This window comes from Mustela lutreola, chromosome 14, assembly GCF_030435805.1.
Source record: "Mustela lutreola isolate mMusLut2 chromosome 14, mMusLut2.pri, whole genome shotgun sequence".
In the NCBI taxonomy this organism is placed as follows: domain Eukaryota; kingdom Metazoa; phylum Chordata; class Mammalia; order Carnivora; family Mustelidae; genus Mustela; species Mustela lutreola.
In genome coordinates, this window is record NC_081303.1 from 59,940,305 (window position 1) to 59,952,863 (window position 12,559).

Below are 12,559 nucleotides of genomic sequence, written 5' to 3' on the forward strand. Positions count from 1 at the left end.
AGCAAAACCTGTGGTATTTCAGCACTGTCTTCCATACCCCCAGTCCTTAATAATGGTCACTGATTCTAGTTTCTTCTATTTTCACTGTAAGCTCCCCACTCTGTAAATCACGGCTCTGATTATCTGACTTTATCTTAAAGTCTGTAGTGACTCACCCCTGCTAACTGTGTGGAGTCCAAACCTCAGATTATAGTCACAAGGTCTTTTACATTGTGATCTCATTTGTCGGGAAGGAGTATGTTATAGACTTTTCCATGTAACTTAACCCTATTGTACCAAACTATTTAGCACGTCCAAAGCACTATCCAGGCTGATTTCCAATTTTCATGTCCATGTGGCACCATATTGGTCATAACTGATGCCAGAGTGTTTAGATATAAAGTTTGTCACTGCACAAGGGTACCTTATTTAAAGGCTGCACACTGATGATGTAAAACATATGAGCTTCCAACAAAGCTCCAATTTATAAAGGAAAAGAAAGAGAAACAACCTGTAAATCTATTGTACTTCTGGGACACAAAACGCAAAGACTTCCTTCCAAGGCAGTGAAATGACTTCCTTGGTCAACCAATTTTGCTACCCCTGATTCTCTTCACTGGAAAAGTCACCCTTCTATTGACCTTCACATGTGGAAAGGAAATTGGACAGCTATTCTGCTTTAGCTCTCTACTTTTGTGGGGATCGTTTCAAACCTTAGGAATAAACAGTAATGAATATTTTCCCAGCTAGCTTGGTATTTTCCTGGTATATATATATACCAGGAAATATATAAATATAAATATAAATACATATATGTATATATGTATGTGTGTATGTATGTCACAATAAAAAGCTGGCAAGTTTGCATTCTTCTTACTCCCCAGCCAAGTAACCAAACCTAAGGTGTTATTCAAAGTTGATTAATCTGAATTCAGCAGTTCTGTCTCTTAGCAACAGGCTTTGGTTCTCTATACACAGTCTTGGTCTGTATTTTGATAGCCTACCTTCAGGCCTCTGCCTCCAAATTAATGGCTAAAATAGGCCCTAAGTGTATTCTATCTGATTCCATAAGTCTAAATCCCAGTTGATGAGTCTATACTATATGAATAGCAATTAATTTGATCAGAAAGAAACTATAGTATGGGAAGTTTTCACATAAAACTAAAGAATCTAGTGTCCTCCTTTCCCAGCAGCATTCCTGAATTTGTTTCCTGCTCCCCACCTCTCTGGGAGCAAAGGATCTTGCTTGTACAATCTCCCAGTATGTGCAATTATCGGACTCTCAGTTATCAACCATGAATGGCCATCAAAAACTGTTAGGTCAATGAGACCAAAACTTAGCCCTCTCCTCCGCCCACACCCACATTCTTTACTGGAGGCTGCAGGCATTAGACAATAGTTCTGGATAGTTTTGCAGTAAGAATTTCCGCATTTTTGCCCTAATGGGCCATAAGGCAATCTGCCATTAAAAAAAAAAAAAATTAACTGGTTGACAGTTCTATTTGACAGTTTGTTGGTTTTATGAACTGACTGAGAGTTTAGTTTCATTTCTCCTTTGACTCAATACTCCTGCTCTTATAGTATATAAAGCTTAGCCCTCATTACAGTCTCTCCAGGGGGACAGAGGTTGAACTCACATATTTTATAGAATTTTGGACATGTGACATATGCCAAAAACAAACAACTGTGTAGAAGGCTTTCACAATGCAGTACAAAGCTCAGTCACAAGGATGCACCTTTTCAAATATGAGTATTTGAAAACTGATAACTCTCTTAATGAAGGAAGAGATTTCACCAAAAAAGAAAAAGTGGGATGTTAAATGAGGAAACAAATCAATAAGCAAAAAACAAAATAAAACAAAAACACACCCCAAAACCAAAAAACACAAACAAACAAAAAACATGTATAATACTATGAAGCCTGGGAAGACAAGTGCTTAGGTATAATTTGCAAAACATAATCTATTACTCATGCAGTATTCCATAAATCTACACACATTTTAAATGTGGTCAAATATTTTTTATTTTGCAATAATCTTTTAATTTTATTATTCATTTTTCATGTTTTGCTATGTCCTTTTTAATGAATATCCCCCTTTTTTGGTGATCTTATCTTTTATAGCAAAATTGTCTGACAGCCAACTAGTTATGCTTCAAAAATGTTTGTGGTAAAAATGCTTGTGGCAAAAACACCAGTCACATTAGACAAGATAGCCCTACTTCCTGACATTACTCCACCAAGTGTCTCTTTCTAGACATACAACATGTATCAGCCTAATCAGTTGCTTTGCCCCCTCATAAAAAAGATTAACTTCCCAGCTTGAGGGAAAGAGACTCCCCCTGCCATTCACCCTATCTTAAATCAACTGATTTCATAGTTGGGGGCTTTCCATTGCAAACATTTCCTCTCATTACCAATTTTGTTTTCATCACACTTTATTTGCAAGTATCAGAAAACTGACTCAAGCTAGTTTTAGCAGATATGGTGAATTTATTAATTCACTGGATTAACCGGAAAGATAACAAAAAATATCCGGCTGACCACATTAACCCGAGACCCACAGAACTCCCTCTGGCTATGCTCTCAGTGCCCACCTCCACTCTCCCTATAACTGAGCTCTGCTTTTCTCTATTCTGGCTTCACTTACAGGCAGTATCTCTTGTTGAGGAATAACGAAAACTTTGTATTGTATTTAGGTTTCCAGATTGCCAGAAGCATGTTTATAACAAACCACTGCAGTAGGCGAGACAGTTGAAAACAATCGTCAAAACCACCGAACATTTTTACAAGGCGGGGAACAATGTACCCACAGTAGACATAGAGGACGAAAAGAAAAATAATCTGTGGCCCTTTTCACATCCTAAATGATTAACCACCAAAGCTTTTATGAACTGTCAAGAATTCTCACTTTATTCTTATTTTATGACAAGATTTCAAATATATTAAAGCTTACTCTAACAGTATAGAAAGTATACATATTTAAAAAAGAAAAATTTCCGGGGCACATTTGACTGTTCTCTAGATTTTCAGGATGTTTAGACAGAAGCAACATCAGCAACAAGCACCACTCACAGGAAATGAATGGAAGGTTATCTAATAAAATACCATTTATATAAGAAATGTATCATAGCATAAACAAATTTAGCACAGTAGAATGGTTGTCCTTTGTAGTCGTATACATATGGAGGCGTTGACTTTACAAAGAGAAAGATGAATTTCCTCTGCAGAAAGGAGGAGTAGGGCAAGAGTGAAGACCTCCAAGATAAAAAGTCAAGTGAGGTATGCATTTCAATACAGGGCTACTGTATTGAGGAAAATGGAACATGTTTCCAATTACTCTAGCAAGCTAATTCTGGAAGACGAGTAATATAAGGACTGAGCACCATTGACAAAATCAGTCAAGATAAAAATGACATTCGGGTTACACTTGATGTGGGAAACAAAGATAAAAGAAAAATTAAATTTCCTTACTTCCCACAGCCCACGGACAAGTCCGTGAAACAGCTAGCGAGAACTTCCTCTGGGAGCTCAGCTGCCTCAATGTTAATACTTTGCTAAGGCAAAGGGCACTCTTAGCTTAACATTATTATGCCCCACCCACAGCCCCCCACCCCTGGATCCTGTAAGTCTCCTTTAACATATAAAAATTTCTTTGGAAACTTCCTTTGTCTCTACTCCGCTAGATAACTGTTGGCAATCATTCCCCAAGCATATGACCCATCAATATATACATCTGAAGGGTGTCATTGATGGGGTTTTGGAATGTAGGGTTGGTTCAGTGGAGTGGAGTCCAGAGTCAAGGACCAAGAAAGAATTCTTAAGATGTCTTCGGGGCAAAATGGTGGTTTATTAAAGCATGGGACAGCACCCATGGGCAGAAAGAGCCGCTGCTCCCCCAAGGTTGTGAGGGGTGGCTGGTTATATACTATGGGGTGGGGAGAGGTAAGGAAAAAGGAGGTTTCAAAAGTGTTTTCATATGTTAAAGAAGACTGACAGCTTACAGGAGGCCTTGCCATTGTCAATTAAGGTTATTTTTCCCTCTAGCAAGACATTAACATGAAGATAGTTGGGAGCTTCCTGGAGGAACATTATGCTCTGCCCGCTTCAAGTATCTGCCAATGGGCTACAGGTTATAAGAACATTTAGTTGTATCTACATTTCCTTCTGGAAGCTAGGTTATTGATGGAAATGCTTTGTTCTTGGACTTTGCTTGCAGGATTGTGATCTCTGCAAGTTACCTAATTGTTTTTGCTTTTCTTAGCTTTAGGGCAGCCAGGAGTGACTAAAGAATGTCACATATATCCCATGGGGGAGGAGTTGTGGGGTGTCAACTTCTCTTTTGTCCTCAGCTTGCCTTCTGTTCCCTCATCATCATGACTATGGTTTTATAGGACAGTGATAAATGAACTTTTCCTAACAATAGTTAGTCCCCTGGAAAGCTTGCTTCCAAAATTCCTTTGAGACTTATGCTATCCCTAACCCTCTCCCAAGTTGAAAATAATCAGTCCCTCCTCACGACCTCAGTGCAGCTCTTTCTGCCCAGAAATCCCATCCCTGTGTTTTAATAAAACCACCTTTTTGCACCCGAAGTCTTCTCAAGAATTCTTTCTTGGCCATGGGCTCTAAACCCCAGCCATTTCCTACATCACACTTAACCATTAACAATAATCACAGTTTAAACATCTTTTATAGAATACAACATTATCACAGCAAAAAAAAAAAAAAATATATATATATATATATATATATATATATATATGTATATATGGTTAATGAATCAATATATTCATAAGTTCATTTTCCTGGCAAATTTACCAAGCTGAAAACAAGAACTGAAAATGTCGATAGGATTTCCCCAGAATCAAAGATTGGCAATATTTCAAAAAGAGAAATAAGAGCAAAATGATTTTAGAGAATTTATGTGATTATGGATTTAGGTGAATGATGTGGGAAACAGAGGCAGAAGAAAAATTATTAAATTTCTTTACCCACTGACAAGACCTTGAAACAGACACAGTGACACTTTCCATCTTAACGCTTTCCTAAAGGCAAAGGGCAATCCTAGCCTGACTGACCCCTACCCCCAACCAGGATCCTGTAAGTCTACTTAACAATTCACTTGGAAAATTTATCTCTAAACCCTCCAAAGATACAAGTTAAGAATCATTCCCAAGCATATGACCCACTGATATACATCTAAAGGGTCTCACGACAAAGGTTATATTACTGGTAATGAATAACCTTTTTCCAACAATAGCTAGTCCCTCAAGGTCTTGGAAACCTTGCTTCCAAAATTCCTTAGAGACTTATGTCCTCTCTCACTCCCTCCCAACTTGCAAGCATACAATGAATGGACCACTCCTCATAGCCCTAGGGCAGCAGCTCTTTCTGCCCATGGGTCCTGTCCCCATGCTTTAATAAACCGCCATTTTGCACCAAAGATGTCTCAAGAATTCTTTCTTGGTCATCAGCTCCAGACCTCATCCCACCGAACCTCACTTATATTCTAAGACTTCATCATTAGGAAAGAATGCTTCCTTATGAGACCTCATGCATCCTCCCATATACAGTTTCATCTGCAAAACATGCCTAGCTCAATTGCTCCTCTTGACACAGAAAGGAATACATCAGTATGATTCTCTTCCTGCCCTTTTCTCTTTTTCTGTGGGATGTGACTACACACTTACAGAGATGCATGCTTCCTGCTTCACTCTCCCATGCTGTGAGACTCACTAAAGTATGAATTTCCCCTTTGGGAAAGTGGAACAAGGAAGGAAGACAGATTCCGAAGTTTGGGAAAGTAGCAGTTTCAATTCAGGGAAGTGGTAAGATCTGGAAATGGAAATTATAAGATGGACATTTGGGGAGCAAAATAATGAGAATAAAGGCATCTGGCAGAGTCTTGATCAAGTGGCTTTAAGTGCTGGAGACACTGTATTAACAGATTATGTGAGAAGTTTGCACAGTCCTGTGTTTCTGCAATTTGGTTTTAGTTTTATGGTTCTGAATTTGACAGCTGAGCCTTAGTTGAATATCTAGGCCACATGGGAGATAACGCTTTCCCAAGTTTAATAGTGCTTGTCTATAACTAACCCATCCTCAAGCTAATGAGAACGAGTCAAAAAATACTTGCAGTCCTGTGTTACGCCTGGGATCCTCTGCATCGAGTGTGATACCAGGCTTCAGGAAAGACACAGGCCTTACATCTAGAGCTGACGTAGTTTGGCCTTGATCTTCATAGGGTAAATGTGATATTATGAATTATATAATAACAGATACAGATCTGGTTTCTTTCTCCTTTTCAAGCACAGAGTTCCCCAAACCTTTGGAATTTCCTAAGCGATGAGATTGACAAAGATGTCTTTATGTTAATGAGGTGACTTAAGCCAATGTATGACACTTGCATAAAAAGTAATATGCATATGTTTCCTCCCTGTTTCTCCCTGGTTTATCCTCATTTCTTTTTAGCACTAGATAGTGTCTCATTGTCTGATGTGCCACAGTTTATTTATTCATTTACTTGCTGAAGGATCTCTTGATTCTTTCTAGGTTTTGGCAATTATGAATAAAGCTACTATAAATTACATGCAGGTTTGTTTGTTTGTTTGTTTTTTCTGTGTGTGTGTGTATTTAATGTAAACTGACTAGAAATGCAAAGAATCTAGACAAGCCAAACAATTTTGTAAAGAATAAAGTTGAAGACAAACTACATGATTTCACAATTACTTGAAACATGTAATTAAGAGAGTACAGTATTGGCATAAATGTACATATAGATTAATAAAGCCAAAAAGAGAGTCCAAAACGAATCCACATATAAGACTGATTCAACAAAAATGCCAGGCTAATTCAAAAGGAAAGGATAGCTTTTCAAGAAATGGTTCTAGGACATTGGAAATCCACATGCGAGAGAAAGGAAAGAAAAAAAGCCTGAACACTACTTCATACCAAACACACACACATATAACTTGCAATGGATCATAGACCTAAATTTAAGTTCAAAACCATGAAACTTCTAGAAAAAACATAGAAGATAACCTTTGCAACTTTAGTATAGAAAAGATTTTCTTGGCTATAACACAAAAGGCATAACCCCTAAAAGAAAATAAAACATAAAACAGATTTCATAAAAATTTAAATCTCTTGCTTTTGCTTTTCAAAAAACACCATAAAACTAAAAAAGACAGGCAACAGAAAGAGGAGAAAGTATTTGCAAAACACATTTCTGATAAAAGACTTGTATCCAGGATATATAATGAACTCTACAACTCAACCATCACCATCAGATCTCTATTAGAGGACAGACAATATAATAAAAAAATGGAAAAAATTTTGAATAGAAACTTCACCTATAAGATAAACAAATGACAAATATGCATCGAAAGAAAACTTCAACAACATTTTTCACTAAGGAATTGAAAGCTCAAGCCACAGTGTGATCCCCCTACACAACTGTCATAGTAACACTAAAATAGACACGCCTTTCCATCCCAGATATTGGTAAGGATATAGTGAAATGGGAACCTTCATTGCTACTGAGAACATAAAATATTATAATTACTTTGGAAAAATAGTTCTTTAGTTTCTTAAAAAGTTGTAAGACCCAATAATTCCACTCCTTGGTAGGTTAGGAAAACACGTCCACCCAAAGATCTGAACTTAACTATTCACAGCAGTTATTTAAAATGGTCACAAACTGGAAATAATCCAAATGTCCATCAGCTGGCAAATGGATGAACTAAATGTGGGATATGGTGGAATACTATGCAATAATAGGGACGAACTCCAGACATGCAGCAAAACGAATAAACCTCAAAAATGTTATGGTAACTGAAAGAGAAAATTATGAGGTTTTGAATAGTGGGTGATAAAGAAAAGCAGCCAGTGACAATAGCAGATACTGTCCTGGATATCTGATTTAGCTGATTTGTGGGAGACTTCTGCTAATTGCAATTTTTTTCTTGCTATTTCTTGATACCTGATAACTAGATCTCAGTCCCTCCCTCTCTGTTTCCTTCAATTACCATTGCATTTCTACTACAGTTATTGGAGAAACTAAGTACAGAGCTAAAGGAATGTTATTCTGATTAGAAAAACTTTCCAGGGAGGGGAGATCATCGGGTTTCCTAAATTTGTTGGCTGGTGAGAGGGTGGAAAGTTTAATATTCAATTATCTTATAAGTCCTTCCAACCCTTTGGATGCTCTTATTAATGAGACATATTAGTGATTTCACACTGATCTAGATCTTCTGAGATCCTGAAAGAATGGTGGCTGTTTCCATGAAAGACAGCTCATATTGCTACAGGAATTCCCAACTCTACCTGGATGACCAAAATCTCTTGAGCTAAGACTGCAAATAAGACATTTTAAATACATTTTATTTCATTGTGCTCACAGAGGGAAAAAAATATTTTTGCAATTTACTTTAGATTTTGATGCTATAAACTTTAAAATTGGTGAAAGGTATTATATTTAAGTTTATATGTTTTTCCAGGTTTTTTGATGATGGGAGATTTATATCCAAATTTGAGAACTTTTTATGTTTGCTTCCTATTACTGGTGAATTTTAATGTTACCATTTGATCTCCTTGCAAAAATTTGGTAGGCTATACTAAGCAATAAATATGAACACAACTACTGATAGAAAAAGAAAAAGAGGTCAACTCCTGGGTTTGAATACTAGATATCATTTATTACATTGTTTTTAGGCATTTCAGATTTATAGGATGAAATCATGACTAGTGGTCACAGGAGAATTTACTATGGAATTGGCATTACGGATATGGCCAGGAATTTTTCAAGACATAAATTAAGGGGGGGGGGGGATCTAAGAATGTTAAAGGAAAAAAGGGGATGACGACAAGAGGAGAAGCCTGTTGTTGATTTGTTTCCACAGAGGAAACAGTTTAGGAAAGTAGTAACAGATTACAACCTGGAAAGAAATATAAGAAATAAGGAGTGCCAATATCTCACTTAATGACTAGGGGAGCATTTTCTTAAAAAAGAGAAAAAGTGGGAGTTACAGGCAGAGAACAAGAGAAGGAGGTTGGAAGATGGCAAATTACTAAGGCACATGACCGGAACGGGGAATTATGGCTAAAATGACCTAATGGGAGTATTGTTAGAGCCAAGTCAGGGTGATCAGATATCACCTGGGGGTGATTGGAGGTGATCAGTTATCCGATGCTGCGGTAATCAGTTATCATCAAGGGTGGGGATTCTGACTTAAACTTAGCAGGATTCTTGCTAAAACTGGATTCTGTAAGGAAGAACCCAGGAGGTCAAGGTCAGGCCTAGTCAAAAAGAAAACTCAGAAGGACTTGACCAAAGTTTGGTGAAGGAGACACTCTTCCTGTGTGACCTAGTGCAAAACCGAAATATCTCAGACTTAGCAGCCTCTGACCTCACATATTCAATATTTCACATGAACACTCAAAAAGTTTTACTACCTTTCAATTTGCACTGGGTCATACAGAATTTTCTTTGCATTATGGATCTTTCTCCCCAGATACTTCCCCTTAACATGGCTCTCTCCAGGAAAGTTTATAGAGTTATAGATCTAGCAGCCCGGGCAACTGCTAGAGGTACCTGGCTTGGGTAGATACCAATTCTGTTTTTGATATAAACAACTCTATTTGGGTCTAGAGAGAGAGGAAATCTTTAAAAATTTTTTTTTCTTAAATGCATTTGACAGAGAAAGAAAGAGACAGATGCAGAGAAAACACAAGCAGGGGAAGCAGCACAGAGAGGGAGAAGCAGACTCCCCACGGAGCAGGGAGCCTGGCATACGGCTTGATTCCAGAACCCTGGGATCATGACTTGAGCTGAAGGCAGACACTTAACCAATGGAGCCACCCAGGCATCCTGAGGAAATCTTCTCAAATGTCAATATATGCACCTGTAAGAAAATGGTTATATATCTGAAATTGTGAAAATTTGGCTTCCCGAATGTCACCAGTGATCTGTTGAAAAGACAAGGTAAGTTTATTGCTTACTGCAATAAGAAGGAGCAAACCATTGGCAGTAAATCAGATGGGAGACAGGAATGTCAAAAATTGTTGAGAATTAGTAATTGGAGGTTCTCATTGAATGCGGGGCTAGATCTTTGGATTGCTGTCTTCTTCTTAACCCGAGCCAGGCCCACACATAAGCAACCATGTCTAAGGGACCTGCAGTTGGCATTTATCTTGGCACCACCTACTCCTGCATGGGTGTCTTCCAGCATGGGAAAGTGGAAATAATTGCCAATGATCAGGGAAACCGGACCACCCCAAGTTATGTCTCCTTCACGGACACCGAACGATTGATCGGTGATGCTGAGAAGAACCAAGTTGCGATGAACCCCACCAACACAGTTTTTGATGCCAAACGCCTGATTGGATGGAGATTTGATGATGCTGTTGTCCAGTCTGATATAAAGCATTGGCCTTTCATGGTGGTGAATGATGCTGGCAGGCCCAAGGTCCAAGTAGAATACAAGGGAAAGACAAAAAGGTTTTATCCAGAGGAGGTGTCTTCTATGGTTTTGACGAAAATGAAGGAAATCGCAGAGGCTTATCTTGGGAAGAGTTACCAACGCAGTTGTCACAGTACCTGCGTACTTCAATGATTCTCAGCGTCAGGCTACCAAAGATGCTGGAACTATTGCTGGTCTCAGTGTACTTCGAATCATCAATGAGCCAACTGCTGCTGCTATTGCTTATGGCTTAGACAAAAAAGTTGGAGCTGAAAGGAATGTGCTGATCTTTGACTTAGGAGGTGGCACTTTTGATGTGTCAATCCTTACTATTGAAGATGGGATCTTTGAGGTTAAATCCACAGCTGGAGACACCCATTTAGGTGGAGAAGACTTTGACAACCAAATGGTCAACCATTTTATTGCAGAGTTCAAGTGCAAACATAAGAAAGATATCAGTGAAAACAAGAGGGCAGTTCGTCGTCTCCGTACTGCTTGTGAACGCGCTAAGCATACACTTTCTTCTAGCACCCAGGCCAGTATTGAGATTGATTCTCTGTATGAAGGAATCGACTTCTATACCTCTATTACTCGTGCCCAGTTTGAAGAATTAAATGCTGACCTGTTCCGTGGCATCCTGGACCCTGTAGAGAAAGCTCTTCGGGATGCCAAGTTAGACAAGTCTCAGATCCGCAATATTGTTCTGGTGGGTGGTTCTACCCGTATCCCCAAGATTCAGAAACTTCTCCAAGACTTCTTCAGTGGAAAAGAACTGAATAAGAGCATCAACCCTGATGAAGCTGTTGCTTATGGTGCAGCTGTCCAGGCAGCCATCCTTTCTGGAGACAAATCTGAAAATGTTCAAGATTTGCTGCTGTTGGATGTCACTCCACTTTCTCTTGGCATTGAAACTGCTAGAGGAGTCATGACTGTTCTTATCAAGAGGAATACTACCATTCCTACTAAACAGACACAGACCTTCACTACCTACTCTGACAACCAGCCTGGTGTGCTTATACAGGTGTATGAAGGTGAGTGTGCCATGACCAAGGACAACAATCTACTTGGAAAGTTTGAACTCACAGGCATACCTCCTGCTCTTCGTGGTGTCCCTCAGATTGAGGTCACTTTCAATATTGATGCTAATGATATCCTCAATGTCTCTGCCATGGATAAGAGCACAGGAAAAGAGAACAAGATTACTATCACTAATGACAAGGGCCACTTGAGCAAGGAAGATATTGAGCGCATGGTCCAGGAAGCTGAGAAGTACAAAGCTGAAGATGAGAAACAGCGGGACAAGGTGTCTTCCAAGAATTCACTTGAGTCTTACGCATTCAACATGAAAGCAACTGTTGAAGATGAAAAACTTCAGGGCAAGATAAATGATGAAGACAAACAGAAGATTCTTGACAAATGCAATGAAATCATCAACTGGCTTGAGAAGAACCAGACTGCAGAGAAGGAAGAATTTGAACACCAGCAGAAAGAGTTGGAGAAAGTCATCATCACCAAGCAGTACCAGAGTGCAGGGGGCATGCCAGGAGGAATGCCTGGAGACTTCCCTGGCGGTGGAGCTCCTCCCTCTGGTGGTGCCTCCTCTGGGCCCACCATTGAAGAGGTTGACTAAACCAATCTGAGAATAAATAGGTTGAGCATTGTTCCACACACAATATTCAAAGGACCCAAATTTGTAGCAAATTCCATGGCAGTTGTAATGTTGAGCTGCTATAGCAAAAAAAACTGGGCATTCTTGATACTTGAATATGGAATATGTGCACAGGGAAAGAAAATAAATATTGCACTTTATAAGCACTGTATTGTTAAGTGGAAAATGCAATGTCTTAAATAAAACTGTATTTAAAATTGGCACCAAAAAAAAAAAAAAAAGAAAGAAAGAAATTGGATTTAAGGGGTGCCTGGGTGGCTCAGTCGTTGTTAAGTGTCTGCCTTCGGCTCAGGTCTTGATCCCAGGGTCCTGAAATCAAGACCCTGCTCAATGGGAAGCCTGCTTCTCCCTCTCTCACTCTCCCTCCTTGTGTTCCCTCCTCGCTGTGTCTCTCTGTCAAATAAATAAATAAAATCTTTAAAAAAATTGAATTTAAGGCAGTTCTTTCAAGGA

The 12,559-nt window shown here is 38.9% G+C and overlaps 1 pseudogene; it reads left to right on the forward strand.

The window, feature by feature from the left end:
* The first annotated feature begins 10,067 nt into the window (after nt 1-10,067).
* Nucleotides 10,068-12,325, forward strand: LOC131815055 (heat shock cognate 71 kDa protein-like; annotated as a pseudogene).
* Nucleotides 12,326-12,559: the final 234 nt, after the last annotated feature.